The sequence below is a fragment of the Mauremys mutica genome, chromosome 10, assembly GCF_020497125.1.
Source record: "Mauremys mutica isolate MM-2020 ecotype Southern chromosome 10, ASM2049712v1, whole genome shotgun sequence".
Lineage (NCBI taxonomy): Eukaryota > Metazoa > Chordata > Testudines > Geoemydidae > Mauremys > Mauremys mutica.
The window spans coordinates 57,541,651-57,562,854 of record NC_059081.1 but is presented as its reverse complement, the minus strand read 5'-3'; the positions used below and the strand labels follow the sequence as shown (position 1 = coordinate 57,562,854).

At 41.5% G+C, this 21,204-nt stretch overlaps 1 protein-coding gene across 2 annotated transcripts in view; it reads left to right on the top strand.

The window, feature by feature from the left end:
• Positions 1-13: 13 nt before the first annotated feature.
• The window catches only part of FAM126B (family with sequence similarity 126 member B), a 91,331-nt gene continuing 70,140 nt past the window's right edge, over positions 14-21,204 (top strand). The window contains exons 1-3 of one of the 2 annotated variants that reach the window (XM_044978372.1): positions 14-151; positions 1,767-1,811; positions 5,856-5,950. The gene's annotated coding sequence lies outside the window, so the exon portion shown is untranslated. Of the gene's footprint in view, positions 152-1,762; positions 1,812-5,855; positions 5,951-21,204 lie in introns of those variants that run through there. The other variant, XM_044978371.1, reaches the window with a different exon arrangement.

The window sequence follows — 21,204 nt, the reverse complement described above, 5'->3', positions numbered from 1 at the left end:
GTTCCCAGCCACCAGGCTGGGCGGGAGGCGGAGACAGCCAATGAGCGCGGCGCTTGTTGGGGGAGGGAGCGGCCCAGTGGCCGGGCGCGTTGTTGCGCTGCGGGGCCGGCCGCAGAGGAGGCAGGACGGGGACGGGGAGAGGGGGCGGCAGGTACCACGGGCAGCGGGCAGGGAGCGGGAGCGGCTGCGGCGGCCGCTGCGCTCCTCGCTGTAGCCGTGGGGCGGGGCTGGGGGAGGTCAGACCTTGAGCCTCCCGGGGGCGCGCTGGGCATCGGGCGGGCTGCGGGCTCCTGTGCCGGGGCCCCCATTGTCCGCACAGGTGCGAGGGCAGCGAGACACCGCCCCCCTTCCCGGGCTGGCACCTGCCGTGGCACTCGGGACCGCCGCCCGCCTAGACCTGTTCCCCCGGCACTCGGGGACCCCTGCCCGCCTCCCCCCCCAGACCTGTTCCCCCGGCACTCGGGGACCCCTGCCCGCCTCCCCCCCCAGACCTGTTCCCCCGGCACTCGGGGATCCCTTACCCTGCCCCCCCCAGACCTGTTCCCCCGGCACTCGGGGACCCCTGCCTGCTGCCCGCCTAGACCTGTTCCCCCGGCACTCGGGGACCCCTGCCCGCCTCCCCCCCCTAGACCTGTTCCCCCGGCACTCGGGGACCCCTGCCCGCCTAGACCTGTTCCCCCGGCACTCGGGGACCCCTGCCCGCCCCCCCCAGACCTGTTCCCCCGGCACTCGGGGACCCCTGCCCCGGCCCCCCCCTAGACCTGTTCCCCCGGCACTCGGGGACCCCTGCCCGCCTCCCCCCCTAGACCTGTTCCCCCGGCACTCGGGGACCCCTGCCCGCCTCCCCCCCTAGACCTGTTCCCCCGGCACTCGGGGACCCCTGCCCGCCTCCCCCCCTAGACCTGTTCCCCCGGCACTCGGGGACCCCTGCCCGCCTCCCCCCCTAGACCTGTTCCCCCGGCACTCGGGGACCCCTGCCCGCCTCCCCCCCTAGACCTGTTCCCCCGGCACTCGGGGACCCCTGCCCGCCTCCCCCCCAGACCTGTTCCCTCGGCACTTGGGGACCCCTGCCCGCCTCCCCCGACACTCAGGGATCCCTTACCCTGCCCCCCATAGACCTGCTTCCCTGGCACTCAGGGACCCCTTCCCGCCTCCCCCCATAGACCTTTCACAGTGGCACTCGGGGACCCCTTCCCTTGTCCCGCATGGACTGTTCCCCTGGCACTCGGGGACCCCTGCCCCCCCCAGACCTCTCACCGTGGCACTCGGGGATCACTTCCCTTGCCACTCATAGACCCCCCTTCCCGTGGCACTCGGAGACCTTCCTCCTTACAGACACTTTTCTCCTCTGGAGCTCTCTCTTACTGACATCAGTCCCCAAAAGAGACAGGGATCTAGCTCAGGAACCCTGATACCAAGACATGCAGCAATAGTTGCGAGGAAAGCATAGTATTTGACAGGACAAGTACACGAGCCTAATGATAGAGACATTTCTGTATCTACTGGTTATGTAACCTCTCTGTTATACTCATACACACTGACACTCTCCTACAGAAAGAGCGATGCAGAGTGGGAAGGAGGTCTGCACCATACAGATCTCTATGGAGATACCCTCTTCATGCACACACTATACACACGCATATAGTCAGAGAGAAAAACGTATAGTAATTGTGCTGGTACTCAAATCTAGAGAGAGAACAGGTTTTTCTTAAGTGATAGATTGGATTATTGGGTCTCAATATATCCTCAAATATTTGTTTTCTCAGGAAGAGTTGGGAAACATTGTGGAATTCTGGAATCTACAGTAAAAGGTAAATGGAAGTTTGGCATTTCTTTGGGCAGAGATTTGCTAATGTAATTACTGTTTTATTCCCTTAGCTGATTGCCACTAGGGAATGTGTGAAGAGAACGATTAACAGGACTGTAGTAAGAAGACTCATAATGGCAACCTTTGTGTGCCATTTTCAAGAGTTAATTATATTTGTACCTGGTTAGTGCAAATTGTTTTTCCCTTCATGATTGAGTGTGTAGTCCTTGCTTTTTGTTCTAATCTGAGAAGTAATGTAAACAGTGTAATCATTACTTAATTGTAGATTTTGCTATAACGCCATTTTTTGGGGCAGTGTACACATGTTGAAATGATTTACCATATTTTGCTTTGTATGGGCATAAGCCTGGGTCTGTAGCATGAGACCGACCAATTTTAAGATGGGCTTACTTAGAAGAATCTTCTGTTAGTATGTAAATGTTATTTCTTTTGGGATTTCAAATTTTGCTTTTGTTATTAAGATGCTCAAGTAGAGGGTGAAGACTGGAGTTTTAGTAGGAATTCCATTATCATATTATTAATAGTGAAACTGTTCTGGGTAGAAAGCCAACGGATTAATCTAGACCGTCTCTATCTGGTTTCAGAGGTTAATATTTTTCACTGATATAAGATCTGTAAGATCTTTGTACTGTGGATGCAGTGTCAGAGTGGGGGGAGGCAAACATGTTTGCTTTCTTTGGTTGGGTTTTTCATGAAGGTTTTGAGTACATAAAAAGAGGTTCATTTATCTCTACCTGTGAAATGCTTCCCTTCCTATTGTGGCTAGTGAACGTTGTCGGGAACTTGCCTGAGGTTCATTACTGCTGAAGATTGATGTTTCCCTCAGGGAGTTAAAGTTGCAGGTGATCTTTAAACATATTGTATTCCAGCCTTGTTTTTAATCTTCCCTTTGAGGGGGAAGCGATGATTAGCTTCTGATTCCTTGGAACTTTTTTGATTCAGCATTCATGGAGTTCTGCGTGCTTAAAGAAATATTAACTCCTGAATTGTATAAACTGTTCAAGTGTTTCTTGTATGCTCTAGAAATAACTATAAAGTAGTGACAATCATTTTCTGAAAATAATTATTTGGAGAATAAGTGTATTATCTGTTATGAAGGTACAAGAACATGTATAACTAGGATTCTGAACTTGAAAAACAGTTTAGCAAATTTTAATATAAAGCCACCATTCTGTGTGGTAGAACAGCACTTTTATATAAGTAGAATATTGTTAGCCAGCACAACCATACCGTATGAAATTCTTACCTGAATAGAGCTGTAGTAGCAGTCTGTGGAGCAGAAAATGAAGAAACCTTGAGCAGAGCCCAGGCACAATAATAACAGATAATTTATAAACTTTCTACGTTCTTATAAGACATGCTCTGGTTTATCTACCCCAACAAAAGGTTAACATCTCATAAGAAAACTTCTTGCGCTGCAATTAGCATTCTTCTTCCAGCTGTGTGCTCTTGTGTCAGACCTAATGCATTTGAGTGCAAGGTTTCTTTTTTCTGTTCAGTGGGAGCAGACAGAGAAGACAGAGATGGTGTATTGGAAATACTTTCTTTGGCACACACTGTTCTAAAATCTTGTGTACAGCTATTGTATAATAAGAACAATAATAAATATGCAGCCAGAAGGATATAATTGCCCAAGAAATGATGCGGCCACTTTCAAACTCAAATACAATATCTCATTCTTTGCTTTATGCCCATCTAATGTAATCAGGGCCCCAGGTACTCTGCACACTTGAACTGAATTCCCCCCCAATGTCAGTTTATTCTCCTGCCATGAAATATCCTTCATTCCTAACCCAACCCTCCAAAAAAACCTCTGGTTCATATTTGAAAATACTAATAGATGTAAAATTCACCAACAATTATTTTCATTAAGGGATTTTTTTTTCCAGTAGTCTCTAGGCTGCCTAAGTTGACTCACTGGCACAGAACTGCATGTTTACCATGAAAGTAGGAATTTTTAGTTTCAGTAAGCCCTTTCCCTGGTCCTTGCTGCTCTAATCTCTAGGCAGCCCAGCTTGGCACTTATGCTTCTAGTTCCCCCTCATTCTCTGGCTGCAAGCTGCCCTCCAGGTCTGGTTCCCTGACTCCTTGTTACATGGGTCTGTAGAACAATGCAGGGAGCTCACACTGTAATCCAGTATTCCCCTTTTGACAGTTGCAAAAGTGTCCCAGAAGACCAGGGATACAGAAAACAAAATGTTAGGTGATTCGCTGCTGCAAAATGGTGAATGCTGTTGCAAAAATCCTGAATTTTGTGGTGTCCTGGAAAATGCCAAATTCTGTGGATGAAGACTAGGTTAATATTTGGAAGGTTATCTTCAAAACTATTATTTTTTAAAACCAGGTTTCTATTTATTACAATGAAAATTCTGCAGAAGTTGATGGCGTTTACCCAGGAAAGCTTTATAATTGCCCTGGGTGAGAGTCCACTGGATTTTAGTGGACTAAAATAAGTAGACTTTGTGATGGAAATATCTTAGGTTAACTTATCATAAGTTAAAGATTGATTATTTTTTAATGGTGAAAATGTATCAAATATAATTCCTTACAGATTTTACCTGCTAATTAAATGTTAACTATTTTTATGTACAGAGGACTGTTCTTGTATGGGCTGTATCAGTTACACTGGTATAATTTAGCATATGTTATAGATGCATAACTAACACTACAGCAAGATATGGAGACTCATGACCAATTAGTTGAAATAACTGGAAGAAAGTGTGAGGAGTTCTTCCAAACAAATGTCTCTTTGGGTGAGGGTTGGAACAGACAAGTCACCAAATGTCCCAGTGTGTGCTACCAAAGTAGGGGACACACTTAGTATCACTACTCGAGTATTTTGCTTATTTCTATCTTAGATTTAGTAAAAGCCAAGGTGGGAGGTTTTAAAAAATTGGGATCTGCCACCTTTTACGGCTTTGGAGGTGGACATCCTGTGTGTATTAAAGAAAAACCTATGTAGAATATTCTTTTTTCTAATAACTGCTATTCCCAAAATGGCTAATGAAGAATTAATTAGATATCAACTGACATGTTTAAAATTAATTGATTTTATATTTGACTGAACACAAATCTCCACATTGAGATACTGACATGATGAGATTTGAATTTTGAGATCAGCCTCTCCTTATTTGCTTTGAATCCTTGGACTCTCCTGTTAAATGACATACTTGGGCTAGCCAGTAATTTAAAAATGCCTGATACTGGGAATATACTTGTATAACTCCTGTGTATCAAGATGAGACTGCATCTCAAATGGCTACTTAGATACAGATTCAATGCAATGTTGGCTTACTTCATCCTGTTCAGGGAAAAGATTTTCTAACGAAATTGGAAAAGGTATTAGAGTCCCTTTTTAATTAGTTATTAAAACAATATTAAGTCTAGCAGACCTAAAATTAGCCTACCAGCCAACTTCGTTTTGGTGTGTGAGTCTTTACATGACTAGGTATGTGCATGTCTCTGCATCTCTATGTTCTGCCTGCTCTATTCTGGTGAGCAGCAGGGTATTGAGAAACACAAAAATCTTGCTCTTCAAGATCTGTGTATACAATCTATATTGAGAGTCATGGGTTTCCAATCCCTTGGGTGGTACATCTCTAATTTTGGGAACCATGGGTTTGTCAGATGCTTGACCTAAAGTGAGTTATTCCTGCAGGGAATGAAATGAAAAAGCATTGCGCTACTCATATGTCAGATGTTTGCAGTGTTCGCAATCAATTGTTTTAATTACAGGGGAAGCATCTGTGTACAGCTTCTGTGTTTATGCCATGGGGCAAAGGGTAGTGCATGCTAATAATATATACTCGCACTACTGCAAAGGTTATGCTAACTGTAGTACTGTGTGTCTTTTTTAACTTGGAGTTTCCTTTGTAATGTTTTGTTTTGTATGCTGGTTTATATGGCAAGTCATTCCTTCCTCTAGGAGAGAGTCTGTGCAAGGAACTGTATATTGCAGATAAGATTCATAACTCTATTTTTAAATAGGTTAGTTGGTTGATGCTAATAGTAATTCTTTTTTGTGCAGTTTATCCCAAATTGAATGCGTAGGATAAAGAAGGCCTCTACCCAGATGTTTGAGCGCCTCTGAGGATTCTTGCATTGAAACATGGAGAATGACAGGTAGTGTTCTTTACTTGTATTAGATGTGCTGTGGTTCTAGTAGTAAATAATACCTTGTACTACTAGAACCTTGAGGTTTTTCAGGTCAGGCTTGACAAAACCCTGGCTGGGATGATTTAGTTGGGGTTGGTCCTGCTTTGAGCAGGGGGTTGGACTAGATGACCTCCTGAGGTCCCTTCCAACCCTGATATGTGCTTAGTCAGCTAAGGCTCTCAAAGCACTTTATAAAGGTAGGTAAGTATATCGCAGTCTTACAGATTAGGAATTCAGATATAGATGTACTAAGTGTTTTGCTCAAGGTCACACATTGGTTTATTGGAGATGTGGGCAGTAGAAACAAGGGGTGAAATCGTGGCTCCATTGAAGTCAATTGATTGTTTTTACCATTGATTTAATTGAAAGCGGTATTTCACACTAGGTCTCCAAGCTCCTGTTCTAACCACTAGACCTATTGCCTTGCTGAAAGTACCTGAAAGTAAACTTCAGCGGGTGTAAATCATAAATGCTTTTTGTGCCATAGCCCTGACATATGTTATTTCTTGTAGAACTGTAGTAGTAGAAGTAGTTGCCCAATATAGCATTTATTTTGTTATGGGAGAAAAATGTTTTTCCAAAGTCTAATGTTATAATAAAACTTTTCTAGGAACAACAACGGGATAAATGAATCCTTGGTGACACTCCATGTACTTCACTGGAGTTACACCACAAATAATTTTAAATCAGCGTCTTTTAAACAAAATAATGTGTCCCTCAGTGTAGAAATTGTAAGGAAAATTAACAAAGCATCAGCATAATAAAAGCCTGAATCCTTCCATTGGTTGTAACTGGAAAATTTAACAATTTTATCCTTTTTAGACTGTTATTCTGTTGGTCCAGAAGCTGGTCAAAGGGGAGCAGGGGGAATTTAGATGCACAGTAGAAAATGACCAGCCTTTTATTCTTGTTTCTTCATAGCTAGGAATCAGTTTTGTTCAAAAGTCTTGGGCTGTAGCAGGTTTCTTCTAAATACTTAATTAGTATGGCTATTGTGTTCAATCCTTAAGATGTTGACCAAACTGTAACCACTGTTTGATGGTAACTGACCTGTTTCAGTATGGTGGGTGGATTGTGGAAGTTTCTAATGTTTTTATTGTCAAGTTCCTGGAGAGTATTAAACTGTAAAGTGCTGTTCTAGAGTAAAGTGCTGTTCTAGAGCAGACCACAAAATAAGATGCCTTCAGTAGCATGTTTCGTAGGAGCTGCTCTATTGTCTTGATTTGTAAGTTTAGAAAAATCTTTGAAACCATCAAGCTCTTTAAGTGCTGTCATGTCTGCTCCTTGTTACTTAATATAAAATAGAGAGCAGCAAGGATTAAAAGGAATCTTGAAAGTGTATAAAGTGAATTTAGGAATGAAAGGAATAGATTGAGCTAATGTTTTTAGTTCAGCATTCATCAATTGTTTCTGCACTGTTTAATTTCATGAGTATTCTGTGACAGCAACATTTACTGCTGTTAGATGGGAACCTCCATGAATGCTTCCTGATTTGTCTGTGTCAGCAAAACAGCTGCTATTAACATGGCTGCCACCTTCTATATCTGTTTATATCTGTGTACCTGCTACGACTTCTTCTCTCATCTGCTTTGATCCCTCAACTTCTCCACATGCCAACTGTCTGCCGATGGTCGGAAAAGATGGAGAGACCTCTTCCTGCCTTCTTCTGTGAGTTTGTGTGAGGCACTCCATGGCCCCTCCCCCCCAACTTTCTGGGATGGGAGATCCTTTGCCAGTCCCCTTATTGTGCTGAGCTATAGGAAATGAGATGGCAATTAAAATTTTTCAAACTCTTTATGGCAAGCAGGAACTAAATATACAACGTGGCTTATTGTATACCAGCAGGTTAGTGAGCCTAAGCACCAAGGCACTGGCTGGGAATACCGCCCCTTGTTATGGTTTCAAATGGAGAAATTTGGGATGCATTTATGTGCATGTAGTTTTTATGGATTGGGAGCATGTAGACTGTCCATGCAACATGTGCAGCAGTTCCATGCTAACACCTGTAACTGCTGCCATTACAGAATTTCTCAAATTTATTTTTTTCTTATTTTGCTTGCTAAGACTATTATTCTTTGTATATATGAGAGTGGACTTTTTGTGAGAAAAATTTTGAGAATTTTTCTTAACACCACACATGGTGTGGGTGTTGAGCTGTGGTACGGATGAGCATGTGGCTTGGACAAAGACAACCCTTAGAGGAGGATCTATTAATGGAGATTCTCTATGTCCTAGTAAGGAGGAGAGGATGGAAGATGGTAAAATATGGGTAGGATCTGATGAGAAACAGTTAAATGAAAAAGAATCCCATTCAATTACCTCATGTAATGGCAGACAGCTAAAAAGTGAAAAGTTCTTAAAGTGCTTGTATACCAATGCTAGAAGTCTAAATAATAAGATGGGTGAACTAGAGTGCCTTGTATTAAATGAGGATATTGATATAATAGGCATCACAGAAACTTGGTGGAATGAGGATAATCAGTGGGACACAGTAATAAAAGGGTACAAAATATATCAGAAGGACAGAACAGGTCATGCTGGTCCGGGAGTGGCACTATATGTGAAAGAAGGCATAGAGTCAAATGAAGTAAAAATCTTAAATGTACCAAACTGTACCATATAATCTTCCGTGCTCTAAAAATAAGAATATAGCATTAGGGATATATTGCCAACCACCTGACCAGGATCGTGATAGTGGCTATGAAATGCTCAGGGAGATTAGAGAGGCTATAAAAATAAAATAATAATAGTGGTGTGTTTCAACTATCCCCGTATTGACTGGGTTCGTATCACCTCCAGACGGGATTCAGAGATAAAGTTTCTTGACACCTTCTTGGAACAGCTAGTCCTGGAACCCACAAGAGGAGAGGTAATTCTTGATTTAGTCCTAAGTGGAGCATAGGATCTGGTCCAAGAGGTGAATATAGCTGAACCGCTTGGTAATAGTGGCTATAATATAATTAAATTTAACATTCCTGTGTCAGGGAAAACACCACAGCAGCCCAACAGGGCTTTTAATTTCAGAAAGGGGAACTATACAAAAATGAGGAAGTTAGTTAAACAGAAATTAAAAGGCACAGGGCCAAAAGTGCAGGGCAAGCTGCATGGAAACTATTTAAGACACCATAAGAGAAGCTCAACTTAAATGTATTCCCCAAATTAAAAAACATAGTAAGAGAACCAAAAAAGTGCCACCCTGGCTAAACAACAAAGTAAAAGAAGCAGTGAGAGACAAAAAGGTATCCTTTAAAAAAATGGAAGTTAAATCCTAGTGAGGAAAATAAACTCTGGCAAATAAAGTGTAAAAATATAATTAGGAAGGCCAAAAAGGAATTTGAAGAACAGCTAGCCAAAGACTCAAAAAGTAATAGCAATTTAAAAAAAAAAATACATCAGAAGTGGGAAGCCTGCTAAACAACCAGTGGAGCCGCTGGACGATGGAGATGCTAAAGGAGCACTCTAGGACGATAAGGCCATTGCGGAGAAACTAAATGATTTATTTGCATCAGTCGTCATGGCTGAGGATGAGAGGGAAATTCCCAAGCCTGAGCCATTCTTTTTAAGTGGCAAATCTGAGGAACTGTTGCATATTAAGGTGCCATTAGAGGACGTTCTGGAACAAATTGATAAACTAAACAGTAATAAGTCACCAGGACCAGATGGTATTCATCCAAGAGTTCTGAAGGAACTCAAATGTGAAATTGCAGAACTACTAACTGTGGTTTCAGAGTAGCAGCCGTGTTAGTCTGTATCCGCAAAAAAAACAGGAGTACTTGTGGTACCTTAAAGACTAACAAATTTATTTAAGCATGAGCTTTCGTGAGCTACAGCTCACTTCTTCGGATGCATAGAAGAAGTGAGCTGTAGCTCACGAAAGATCATGCTTAAATAAATTTGTTAGTCTTTAAGGTGCCACAAGTACTCCTGTTTTTTTTTTAAACTGTGGTTTGTAAACCTATAATTTAAATCAGCTTCTGTACCACATGACTGGAGGATAGCTAATGTGATGGCAATTTTTTAAAAAGGGCTCCAGAGGTGATCCTGGCAATTAGAGGCCAGTAAGCCTGACTTCAGTACAGGGCAAACTGGTTGAAACTAGAGTAAAGAACAGAATGATCAGACACATGGAGGAACATAATTTATTGGGAAAGAATCAACATGGTTTTTGTAAAGGGAAATCATGCCTTACCAATCTACTAGAATTCTTTGAGGATGTCAACAAGGATGTGGACAAGTGGGATCCCATGGATATAGTGTACTTAGATTTTCAGAAAGCCTTTGATAAAGTCCCTCAACAAAGGCTCTTAAGAAAAGTAAGCTGTCATGGGATAAGAGGGAAGGTCCTCTCATTGATTGGTAACTGGTTAAAAGATAGGTAATAAAAGGTAGGAATAAATGGTCAGTTTTCAGAATGGAGAGAGGTAAATCGTGGTGTCCCCCAGGGGTCTGTACTGGGACCGTCCTATTCAATATATTCATAAATGGTCTGGAAAAAGGGGTAAACTGTGAAGTGGCAAAATTTGCAGATGATACATAACTACTCAAGATACTTGAGTCCAAAGCAGACCACGAAGAGCTACAAAAGGATCTCACAAAACTGGGTGACTGGGCAACAAAATGGCAGATGAAATTCAATGTTGATAAATGCAAGATAATGCACACTGGAAAACATAATCCCAACTATACATATAAAATGATATGGTCTAAATTAGCTGTTAATATTCAAGAAAGAGATCTTGGAGTCATTGTGGATAGTTCTCTGAAAACATCCACTCAATATGCAGTGTCAGTCAAAAAAGCTAACAGAATGTTGGGAATCGTTAAGAAAGGGATAGATAATAAGACAGAAAATACCATATTGCCTCTACATAAATCCATGGTACACTTGCATCTTGAATACTACATGCAGATGTGGTTGCCCCATCTCAAAAAAGATATATTGGACTTGGAAAAGGTTCAGAAAAGGGCAACAAAAATGATTAGGAGCATAGAACAGCTTCTGTATGAGGAGAGATTAATAAAACTGTGACTTTTCAGCTTGGAAAAGAGACTAAAAAAGGGGGATATGATAAAGGTCTTTAAAATCATGACGGCTGTGGAGAAATTAAATAAGGAAGTGTTATTTACTTCTTCTCATAACACAAGAACTAGGGGTCACCAAATGAAATTAATAGGCAGCAGATTTAAAACAAAAGGGAGTATTTTTTTCCCCCCACACAACGCACAGTCAACCTGTGGAACTCCTTGTCAGAGGATGTTGTGAAGGCCGAGACTATAACAGGATTCAAAAAAGAACTAGATAAGAGAATAGGTCCATCAATGGCTATTAGCCAGGATGTCCAGTGATGGTATCCCTAGCCTCTGTTTGCCATAAGCTGGGAATGTGCAACAGGGGATGGATCACTTGATGAGTACCTGTTCTGTTCATTCCTTCTGGGTCACCTGGTTTGGCCACTGTCGAAAGACAGGATACTGGGCTAGATGGACCTTTGGTCTGACACAGTATGGCTGTTTTTATATTCTTATTTTGTATTCTGTTTTGGTTAACTACCCTTGTTGACTTTGAATATTTTAGATCTTTTTGTTGGTTCATAAATACCATGCTTTAAATTTGTTTCAGAAAAGAGTGGGAGCATGGAGTTACCTGTTGAAGGTGTTTTTTGCACACTTGTGGTAGCTAAACAAAAATAATTTTTGACTATCTTTTAATAATACACGTTTGTGATAAACAAAGTCTATCCTAATGTGGTTACCGATGGAATGATGAAGTGGACGTACCTTGTGTTGCAGGAATTGCTCCTCAAACTGGACTTTATGCTCTGAGTGTGCTGATATATTTTCTTGTTTGTTGTTTTTTCTTGTGGGGCTCAGGTTGTCAGATTAGCCACAAATCTCGTATTTTTACCTAGTTGACTTTTACAGTTAGTATGAAAAATGTAAGATAGTGCCCATTTATTTTCTTTCAGTTGGAATCAAATATTAAGATCTTAGTGGTATTTGTATTATCATGACAATCTAGTTTTAACTCCCCAGAGCATGTCTAATTGAACTAATATTTACTAATACTAACTTAATATTTTCAGAAGGGTGGTTGGAGTTACACCAGTAAATTGAATTATTAGTATTTGCACACACAACTGTATTCATACCATTTTGTAAATTTACCTTTTGTGTACTTAATTTAAAGCTACAGAGTGAAATCTTCTTGTAGTGAATTTGGATATAGTGAAACTTGTTACGAAGTAGAGTGAAATCCCAAATTGTCTCAATACTTTTGCGGCATAGAAATTCCAAATCAGGTCAAGGTTCAGATAACTTTGATCAACGTTAATATTTGTGGGTATAGTTGGCTAGTGTTTAGTAATTGAGCATTATGCTGTTGCCACAAGGGCTACAAAGGATTTTTCCCTGTCTGTACCGTACTGGGCAATGTGCAGTTAACCAAATATGCTATGATTTTTTTTCCTCCCGAACCACTGGATAGTCCTGTGTAAGGGCTTGTCTACACTACAAAATTAGGTTGACTCAATTTAGGTTGACTTACAGCCACAGCAGTAATTCAGTTGGCAGTTGGTGTCCACACTACCCTCCTTCTGCTGGTGGTGCACGTTCTCACCTGGAGCGCTTGCACTGACTGAAGTGGGGCATTGTGGGGCACTGATAGCTGTGTGGGGCTCACAGCTGGTGTCCCCCATCCGCCCTGGGGGTGACAGCCCAAGCTGTGTGCCTTAAATCGACCTAACTCTGTAGTGTAGACCAAGCCTTAGAGAGAGTGCTGAACTTAATGGAACAAGTGTCTAATCCTTTAGTAAAATGAATTTTTTTGAGATGTGTATGTAGAAACTAGTTAAGAGGGTCTCTATGGATATTAATAGTTGATCTAATGCATTAAGCTTTCAGCTAAACCGCAAAAGCTTTAGAATGATCTGTTATGTCCTGTTTGGCATGGTATCCTTGCCAACCGTTCTCTACCTACTGCTGTGGAAAAGCTTCTTCAGCACTGCTCCTTGTCGTCACGCTGAAGTGTTTGTCTGGAACCTTGCCATTCTTGGCCAGAGTAGGTTTGTGGGGGTGTGATGGTTAGCCAAGCCGTTCTCTCTGCTTATCACGTTATCATGAATCTAATTTGCCAGGGACTGCTATCTGATGGAATTACTTAACGATTTAAAATCAGACTTATTCTCTGTCCTACTCTAAGGTCAAGCCTCTGATTTTTGGTTAAATGGAATATAATTTCAGAATTTGCTATTAGTTCAGACATAGGTGGATGCATGTCAATTTTGTGCAGTCAGAGATACAATCCTGTTGCCATTGAAGCCAGTGGGAATTTTGACAGTGACGTGTGTGTGTAGGGGGAGGGTCAGGCACTCAGTAAGCAACTCACTTTCTCCTATTAATAATCAGGAAACTACCCTTTGAATTTAGTGATAATTCTAGTTGAAGAAACTCATCCCCTTTGAGGCAGTTTTCAGATACACCTTCAAAAAGGCATGTCTTAGCAATGAGCAAATATAATATTTTCCTATCTTGCCTATTTTTCGGAAGTGTTCTAGCAGTAATTATCATTTTACTGCTGCTTCTATGGAGTATTGAGGTATTCTCCCTTAGCAGTGTACTTCATGTTTATTTTTCGTAGGCTCCTGTACATTGGAGATGCTCATCTTTTATCTATTAATTGAAATTTGTCAACTCTCAACTTTCTGAAATCCCTGCAAGTTTTGCTGTTAGTAAATGTGCATGAATATAGCATGTATGTACTCCCATGGCTGTAATGGAAAATAAAATCCTACCCATGGCATCTATTAATACTTTTGCAGTGAGAGAATAAGATGTCATCTATGAGGTTAGAATCTTATTTCTCCATTTTAATTATTGAAATGAAGCTGACTACTGACTAGAACACCAGTGGTCAGAGTACAGTTATAGAAATACTAGTTAGAGCCAGACATTTAAAAGGTATGCCCTGACTGGTGGGTGACAGATGTGGCAAAAAGGAAAAAGTAAAATATGCAAAAAGTATGAAAGCAGAGAGATTATAATCAGCAAATCTAACATAGCTATCGAACTTGTGTTGCCTACTCAGTATTAATAAACATGTCAAAGTAGGAGACTTTTCTGCAGTTATCTTAAATGGAAATATTGCCTCAGAGTTGTTTAAAAGTAATAGTACTGTATCTCCACATCAGTATTTGTATTTGTTCAGAATGGTCTCTTTGAATACATAGAACAAACAAATGCTCATTTGTAGTGGAATCGTCACGTGTGTAATCAACCACATCTTTCCAGAAATTACCTGGCGATGGACAAGTCCGCAAGATGCACAACAGCAATCTCTCATAGGTTTTCTGCCTTTGAGAGCAGGGGGTTGTGAGAGGCTGCCAGGATGAGTGATGTGAAATAAATTCTGTGATGGACATTAAAGAATATAAACCTATTTTTGCACTTCAAAAAACTCCAAAATCATCTCTCCTCTCCAAAATCCTGGAGCCACTCTTTGCTATTTCATGACACACAGCTGCATCCTATCAACACGAATTATATAGGGAAGCAAGACAATGAAACGGTCAAAAAGGTTAGGTAAAGTGAACTGGGGCACGGACCTTGATGTAAAGTCCTTATTAAGGGCATACAAAAAGAACAGACAGCCCCTAGAAGATACAAGAATTACTGGGGTGTGAACTAATAGAGACTGTGTAATACCAGAAACGTTGTCTAGACACGTAGGATGATTTCGCTAAATGAAAGGACAGAATAGAAAAACTGGAGGTGTTTTTCCATCTCAAGTGGATATAATGTAGTAAATTTGCTGAAAGGAAAACTTTTGGCTAAGGCTGCAAAACACTTTGTTGTGACACTCTTTTTTTCACATGTTCTTACCTTTCTGAAATACTCACCTCTTGGGCCATGCAAAAGTGAATGGAAAGTTTGTGAGAAATCTTTTCAGCCATTTTTTGTGTTACATAATGTTATTCCTGCTCAAAATATTCTAAACGTGCATGTGAACAGGGCTGTGTCAAAAATGGCTGAAGTTTCAACATTGAAACTTGATATAGAGTCTTGATAATGAGGACGTTAAGGATTTGTGTCTTTGCTTTGTTTTGAAATATGATTTTATTTTACAAAGTTGAGCATTGTAAATTGAGCACATTTAGTAGAGTCTTCCCTCTGCCCCCCATTAAATTTGAGTGGAGAGGAGGGCACCCTGAAAGATAGGTATATTGTTTAGTGTGGACTTCCAAAGCTGCATACACGTCTATTTGTTAACTCTACAAATGTGCATTTTTTTTAGTGATTGGGCCTGCTGGTTATAGAACTTGGGGCTTTTGCCTTCAAAGTTACAATGGTGAATGGAGAAGAAAAATCCCATTGCTACTGATTTGTGGATTGCTTGGGATGACCTACAACGCTTTTAAGGCTGTTCATTCAGTCCACTGTTAGAAAACTTACTTGATTATTCCAAACGCAAGAAAATAAATAGTAATCCATTGTTAATTATTTTTGCCCGCTACTCCTGAGTCAAATTAAACATGAGCAAAAGTGTTGAAGCCATTAGAGCAGTACCTGATTAGACTAATGTTGAATTTGACCCACAATATCTATGTACATTTTTCTACGTCTGCATCTATACCTAAGAAAAATTGAGCGCAGTTGGCTTTCTCTTACTTAATTGGGTAGATAAAGGACCCAGTTTGTTAACATTTTGGGAACAGATTAATATTGAGCTAATGTTGAGTCCTTAAATAGGCCACTAAAAAGAAAACTGCTTACTGAGTCACAAAATGCATATATTTAAAAACCTACTTCTCACTATGAAAAACTGTGTGAAATTGACCACTTTGCTTTAAAATATTAACTGGTCAAGTTTTTCCCAGTCTGCAACTGGCCAGTTTCCATCCTGTTCTAATATTGATTTAACCTCAGAAGAATAACTGTACACTGTGAACAATACACCTTGTGTCTAACTATTCAACAGTGAAGTTTAATAATTAAACTGGTATTAAAACAAGAGAGGAACTGGTTTAGTTTTTCACTGTAATGCTTTATGGATAGTGGCACAATTATTTTACAGCAAGGTGGCAGGTACTGCCAGCTGCTAGGCCAGGAAGTGCTAATTTTAATTTGAAACTTTATTTTCAGTATTTCACATGGGCTTTTCATCGTGTGCGGTGATTAAAATCCATAGGTCTTTTTTGAGAAACATGGTCTTCTTTTGTTTTTTTCACATAGGACTGTATCCTGCAAATACACGTGTAACTTTACACCCAGGAGCCATCCAACTGAAGTTAGTAGGGTTACTCTTGAGCATAAAGTTACTCATGAGCAGGATTAGACACCTTAGTCGGTAGACAGAAACATGTGGGTAGTAAATTTTAAAGGTGCTTCTTCTGGACCTGTGAATCATCATGTTTCACTCAAGAAGGCATTGCACAGAGCCAATGCGATCAGGTGCTCTTGGACAATTATTACTCCCCGCATATAGAAATTCTGATTTTTAAAATGAGCTCAGGCCAATCTCTATGTTGTTATACAATAGTTGAAACAAAAAACAGATTTTACATTTCTCTTTTCACTTCAGTAGTTTCTCTGCAGTACTTACTTCCTCTCCACCCACTATACATACACACAGAACTGTTGAAAAGCTGTTGTAAAAGAGTTAGCATCTAGATACGATGATGATGCATTGGAATTATGTGAGGGAAAAGAGAATGCTTTCCAGTTTGACTCTTTCCCAGTGAAACTGCAGTTTGAATTCTAACTTTGTTTATATTTATCCATCAGCAAAGCTCACTGTTAAATGCCCTTTGAGACTATTGATTTCCCTGTTTATTTGTCTTAGTTTTTCCTAGAATAAATTAATCTTTCTGAAAAAATGCCATAAAAACACTTCTGTACAAGGATACCGCAATCTAAATTGTCTAGATTCTAAGCGTCTGTTGTTTATAGAACTCTTAATCATCCTACAGCTAGCTAGAAGGAGAGGTGGGAAGATGGAGGAAAAATGTACTTGCTAAGTGCAATAGCAGGCAGTGGGATGTTTGTCATGATGGAAGCCCTTTTCCTTTCATCCATTGCTCTTTAACCTGCATCTTTGGGGGTCTGGCAGATGGAACCATTCCTCCTTTAGGGTCTTTAGATCTTCTTAGCTTTACTTCATCTTTCTTTTATCCTTCCTTCTTTATTCTTTCACTCACTCTTTCCAGCTTTCTCTGTCTCTCTCTTGATTTCTGACTTCTAACTGGATTGTCTGCTATGGCAGAGGACGGAACTTAGTGACCCAGAAGGTGACAGTTCCTTCAGTCCTGTGTTCCTAAGTCTGTGACTATTTTATTCTTTAATATGGACCCTGAAATTGGTCAACCATGCTGGACCCTGAAATACGTCAACCTCCAGGATATGCTGTATTTGTTCTGTTTCGGTTATATTTGAAGTTTACCTGGCTGGTGCACAATACAGTTGCTTGCCTTGTGAGTGTGGCAAGATGCTGTGAACGCAGAACAACTTTGCTTAATGGTCTTTGCACCTATCCACTTCTAGGTGTTCTTCAAAATATTGGGGATAATTTTTAAAGATCTGAATTTTCTGTGCTGCGGTGACCTAAGTGAGAGTTCTTTCATCGCTATTATGATAGTTAAGATCAGCTGGGAGGATCATGCTGTTGGTTCTTGTGGCTAAAAATGCTATAGGTGCTCATAGGCCTTTCTCAGTTCAGGGCTAGTGAAATTGGCTGTATCAGAGTCAAAGCCTAACGGTCTTCTGAGTGTGATCTAAGGTGTTCTTATTTTGTTTGGTAATACTTGATTTTTGTGTTTTTTATGATTCTCATTCCTGACAAAAGAACAATGGCTTTAATGCTACCCACAATGAGCAGGTATTGTAATTTGTTTTAAAGAACTCTTAAGTGCCATAGGTTTTGTATATTTTACTGTACTAAGGATTTTCTAGGAGGTGTTGCTAACAGCCCCTACCATTAAGGTTGCGTAACTCTTTACCTTATAAGGCCCTGTTTTCAGTGTCTTATAACTTTGCCAAATTACAGCCATTCAGGGTGAAATGTTCCATGCTGGGTATCTGCCTCAGTCTGATTTGTCTATCTTTCTGTTTCAGCAAAGCTGGTTTAGCCATTTTCAAAAATTAAATTGGGGAGAATATGTTGTTTTGCCCATGTTTAAAAAAAATAAGTGTTTCATTGAGAAGCTCTGGTGCCTCTATGCTTTGGATACGGATGTGAAATTTGGCAAGGGGTCACCCTAATACAAGGGTGTGACGTTGCAGTCTATATGATTTTATAAAAATTTGGTAGTGAATATAATGTAACTGGAATATGCTTCATGCAAAAGGTCTCTTGTAAGGTATCATTATAAAACTTATTATCTACTGAGTGTGATCATCCTATTTGTATAAATGTCCCACTCTTGTAACTGAAACTAGAAATATGAAATATAACTCTGAGGGCCTATTGTAATTATGCAAAGTGTGGGCCATTAATGGTGGTTTGGAATCTTGATGACTCCCATTAACCAGGACAATTGTCTGCAGATGGGTGTGTTTTACCTGTAAGTCTTCCTGTATACGTGTGTGCTGGCAAGTGGGTAGTGAAGTCTTGCAGTGACATGTGATCATGTCACCTGAACTGGAATCCATTTTTAACCTGGTGTCTTTCCATTGAGAAGGAGGGGGTGGAAACCCAGAGAGGGGAAAAAGGATTCCCGCCTTATGCAAAAGATATATAAAGGGGTGGAACAGAACAAAGAGGAGAGAGGAGCCATCATGAAGAATCCCCTAGATACCACCTGAGCTGGAACAAGGGCTGTACCAGGGGAAAGAATTGTGCCCAGGCCTGGAAAAGGTGTCCAGTCTGAGGAAAACACTTACTGAAGCATCTCTAAGGGTGAGATTATCTGTATTCAGTTTGATTAGACGTAGATTTGCGCATTTTATTTTATTTTGCTTGGTGACTTACTTTGTTCTGTCTGTTACTGTTTGGAACCACTTAAATCCTACTTTCTGTATTTAATAAAATCACTTTTTACTTATTAATTGACCCAGAGTATGTATTAATACCTGGGGGAGCAGACAGCCGTGCATCTCTCTCTATCAGTGTTACGGAGGGCGAACAATTTATGAGTTTACCCTGCATAAGCTTTATACAGGGCAAAACGGATTTATTTGGGTTTAGACCCCATTGGGAGTTGGGCATCCAGGTGTTAAAGACAGGAACACTTCTGTGAGCTGCTTTCAGGTAAACCTGCAGCTTTGGGGTAAGTAATTCAGACCCTTGGTCTTTGTTGGAGCAGACAGGAGTGTCTGGCTCAGCAAGACAGAGTGCTGGAGTCCTGAGCTGTCAGGGAAAGCAGGGATAGAAGTAGTCTTGGCACATCGGGTGGCAGCTCCCAAGGGGGTTTCTGTGATCCAACCCGTCACAAAGGGATCTGCCTTTTGCTGTCCTTGTGAAAATCTGTCCAGATTTAGCAAAAAAATCACAGTTTCATAAGCTTAGTAGAGACTTGTTTGGCAGCAACATTCTCTGAAGATTGTCTGCACTGAGGATGCTCCATCCTCACAGAGTTCTGCATACTGACCAAACTGCATGCACCATCCCCACAGAGTGACTGAGGTATGCTTAGGCTGACCAGATAACAAGTGTGAAAAAGCGGGATAGGGTGGGGGATAATAGGACCTTATGCTGGGTTGATAGGATCCTGTACAAGACAAAGCCCTTAATATCCAGATGGTCCTGATAATATCGGGGCATCTGGTCACCCTATGTATGCTCCATCCCAGAACTTTATGGCTGAGCAGAACATTCCCTGTAGTTGTTCCTTTGGGCTATTGTGATGCCAGCCACAGAAACTGAGAGCTGGAGACTCTCCTGCTCTGAGTGCCCTCACTGCTGGTGCCAAGGCACTGTGGAATGCAGGGGCTTGTGGAGTGGGGACTGGGATGAGCTTGGGAAAAGTTGGCGAAGATGGGCAGAAGGGCCTGTATTGACTGAAGCCCACGTCCTCCAGAATCTGTAAATGAAGCCCGGATTCCTGAGTCTTAACATTCCTCTGTTGTCAGCAAATATTTGTGAAAGCCACTGGAAAAAAAATTCATTCCCCCCTCTAGTGCTGGTCCACAGAGAGGATGACAACTTGCTGTTGCTAGCAGTTACCCCCTTAGTTCAAGTGACAGAGGTCTACATTGTATATCTAAAAGTTTCAGCCCTGCTGATGACCCATGTGAGGGGTCAATATGGTTACACATGATGGTAAGTCAAACCTCGCAATAACGCGCCCCGCCATAATGCGAAATCGCATATAATGCGATCACAGGTTGGCTCCCCTTTAAGGCATAATACAGTACGGTACTGTACCAGTGGTCCCCAACACCATGGCAGGGGAGAGAAGCTGCAGCCCTGCACCTGCCGAGGACAGAGAAGTCGGAGGCTGCGGGCGCCGGTGCTCTCTGTCCCCAGCAGGCGCGGGGCCGCAGCTTCTCTGGGGGTTCTCTGGGGCTGCGGGCGCTGGTGCTCTCTGTCCCCGGCAGGCTGGGAGCCGCGGCTCCTCTTGAAGCTGGAGAGAAGCCGCGGCCCAGCACCTGCCCGGGACAGAGAGCACCGGCGCCCGCAGCCCTGGAGTTCTTTGTCTCCGGCAGGTGGGGAGCCGCGGCTCCTCTCCCCTGCTAGGCACTAGGCGGCGCACATCAATGCACTGCGTTGGGGACCACTGACAAACCCCGCTATACTGTGACCCCGCATTTAGCGCGATTGAAGTTTTTGGACCCCAAACATCGCGTTATAGCAGGGTTTCACTGTATTTCTTCTGTTCTTTTTCAGTTTGCTTTTTTAAAAAACTAGGAAATTACATAAAAAAAGTGAAGCAGCCTCATTAACTGCATAACTCTGGTTCATTCCTTGAGCATGCTCCATCCTGTGCACTGAATGAGGCAGGAATCCTAAGGACAAAATGTTATGTAATCATATAACTGAAGACTGTAACATAATGCATGGGCAACCTTAAATGTGACATTTTCTAACTTTTGAGTTCTTGGCTTTGCAACCTTAATATTCTTTTAATGTAGCCTTTCTGTGTAATATATGTTTTGTTGTGGCATAGCTTTGGTTGAAATAGAATTGAATCAGAAATATCTAACATTTCCCTTTAAGGAGATCTAAGAAAAGCCATTGAAACAGTCAGCTGTCCCACTTAGTTACCCTCTATTTTTTGAAGAGAAACCTT